The 2,826-nt window shown below is 45.6% G+C and overlaps 1 pseudogene; it reads left to right on the top strand.

Moving 5' to 3' along the window:
* Nucleotides 1-1,373: 1,373 nt before the first annotated feature.
* On the top strand, nucleotides 1,374-1,905 carry LOC113922979 (annotated as a pseudogene).
* The last annotated feature ends 921 nt before the right edge of the window (nucleotides 1,906-2,826 follow it).

Here is a 2,826-nt window from a genome sequence, read left to right on the forward strand (position 1 = left end):
CATTACTCTTCAAATTCAGTCACTGTCCCATCAAGTGTTCTCTTATGCTCTTATGTTAAAGTGAAATGATAAAGCTAAACTCTGACCACCTGCATATTTTAAAAACTTGAAAGGAGAGAGAAGAAAATGGTGAGTAGAGACAAGGAAGGACTGAACATGCAGAGAGAAAATATGTACAGCGACCACAATTCTTGTTTCTGTCAGTGCTCACTGAGACATAGTGGTATGTACGGCTCCTTCCCAGCCTTATCTTCTAAACTGCTTTATAGCATACACAAAGCAGCTAAACAGAGCCAAGCTGAATTCAGTATTTCTGACACAGAAGGATCAACTAAAATAAATTCTACCATGAAGAACACCAAATGCAAAATTATTCACCGATACATTGGAAAAAGTAAAACTGTGATGTAAAATGAGTGCTGCCTAGGGGTGCTGGGCTGGCTCAGTCAGTAGACTATAGGAGTCTTGAACTCGGGATCATGAGTTCAAGCCCCACATTGGGTGCAGAGATTACTTAAAAATAAAATCTTTTTTTTAAAGGTTTTATTTATTTATTGACAGAGAGAGAGAGCGAAAAACAGAGTACAAGCGGGGGAAGCTGCAGGCAGAGGGAGAGGGAGAAGCAGGCTTCCCGCGGAGCAGGGAGCCCAACGCGGGGCTTGATCCCAGGACCCTGGGATCACGACCTGAGCCAAAGGCAGACGCTTAACGACTGAGCCACCCAGGCCCCCAAAATCTTTTTTTTTTAATATTTTATTCATTTATTTGTCAGAGAGAGAGAGAGCGGCAGGCAGAGGGAGAAGCAGGCTTCCCACTGAGCACGGAGCCAGCCCGATGTGGGACTCGATCCCAGGACCCTGGAATCATGACCTGAGCTGAGGGCAGACGCTTCAACGACTGAGCCACCCAGGCACCCCTTAAAGATACAATCCTCAATAAAATAAAATAAATGCTACCTCTGGAGCGCCATCAGAACAGGAGGGACTGTGGTCCTATCCTGTTCTGCAAGAACCCCATAGTGCTGCCAGGCAGAGGCAGGGCATCACAAGACCACTGCCCCACAGACCCACAGAAGAGAAACACAAGGTGATCCACACCTCTGTACACCATTACCACATTCCTGCACATCAAAGACAGAAAACCATGAAAGCAGAAGTAAAGGGTAAGAATGATACAATTAATAGCGGAAATCTAAGAGACAATGAAGACCATGAGGCAATAAGATGGCACATTCAAAGTGCCAAAGGAAAAGTAAAACCTGTCAATGAAAAAATTCTATACCCGGGCTTTTGGCTTTCAGCTCAGGGAGGCAAAGGTGCAACTTTCTTCGGTCGTCTGGAATCCGGGTTCATCCAACACCAGCCACCTCCGCCATGCCGCCTAAGTTCGACCCCAACGAGATCAAAGTCGTGTACCTGAGGTGCACCGGTGGCAAAGTCGGTGCCACGTCTGCCCTGGCCCCAAAGATAGGCCCGCTGGGTCTTTCTCCAAGAAAGGTTGGTGATGACATCGCCAAGGCAACCGGTGATTGGAAGGGTCTAAAGATTATGGTGAAACTGACCATTCAGAACAGACAGGCCCAGATTGAAGTGGTACCTTCTGCCTCTGTCCTGATTATCAAAGCCCTCAAGGAACCACCAAGAGACAGAAAGAAGCAGAAAAACATTAAGCACAGTGGAAATATCACTTTTGATGAGATTGTCAATATTGCCCAACAGATGCGACACCGATCTTTAGCCAGAGAACTCTCTGGAACCAATAAGAGATCCTGGGGACTGCCCAGTCTGTGGGCTGCAATGTAGATGGCCGCCACCCTCATGACATTATAGATGACACCAACAGTGGTGTGCTGGAATGCCCGGCTAGTTAACTACAAAGGAAAATGTTTCAATAAAGGATCATTTGACAACCAAAAAAAAAAAAAATTCTATACCCGGAATGATGATCCTCAAAAATGAAGGTGAGATCAAGATATTCCCAGACAGGGCGCCTGGGCGGCTCAGTCGGTTGGGCGACTGCCTTCGGCTCAGGTCATGATCCTGGAGTCCCAGGATCGAGTCCCACATCGGGCTCCCTGCTCAGCGGGGAGTCTGCTTCTCCCTCTGACCCTCTTCCCTCTCGTGCTCTCTACCTCTCATATAAATAAATAAAAGCTTTAAAAAAGAAAGATATTCCCAGACAAACAAAATAGAAAACTCATTGCTGACAGATCTGCCTTACCGAAATACCAAAGCAGTTCTTCAAACTGAAAGGAAATTAGGCGCCTGGGTGGTTCAGTCGTTAAGCGTCTGCCTTCGGCTCAGGTCATGATCCCAGGGTCCTGGGATCGAGCCCCACATCGGGCTCCCTGCTCGGCGGGGAGTCTGCTTCTCCCTCTAACCCTCCCCGCTCTCATGCTCTCTCTCTCATTTTCTCTCTCTCTAATAAATAAATAAAATATTTTTAAAAATATTTTTAAAAAACCCCACTATGATTAGTATGCTAAGGGCTCTTATGGATAAAGTAGACAGCATGCAAGAACAGATGGGCAATCTAAGCAGAACAACGGAAATCCTGAAAAATGCTAGACAACAACAACAAAAATGCTAGAGAAAAGACACTGGAGCAGAAATGAAGAATGCTTTTTGTGGGCTTACCAGACAGGACATAGCTGAGCAAAGAATCTCTGAGCTAGAGGATATGTCAAAAAGAATTCTTGAAAACTGAAAAATAAAGAGAAAGACTGAAAATAACAGGAGAGAATATCCAAAGACTATGGGACAACCATAAAAGGTATAACACATCTGTAATGGGAACACCAGAGGGTAAAGAAAGGCAGGAACAGAA

This window comes from Zalophus californianus, chromosome 9 (assembly GCF_009762305.2).
Source record: "Zalophus californianus isolate mZalCal1 chromosome 9, mZalCal1.pri.v2, whole genome shotgun sequence".
Lineage (NCBI taxonomy): Eukaryota > Metazoa > Chordata > Mammalia > Carnivora > Otariidae > Zalophus > Zalophus californianus.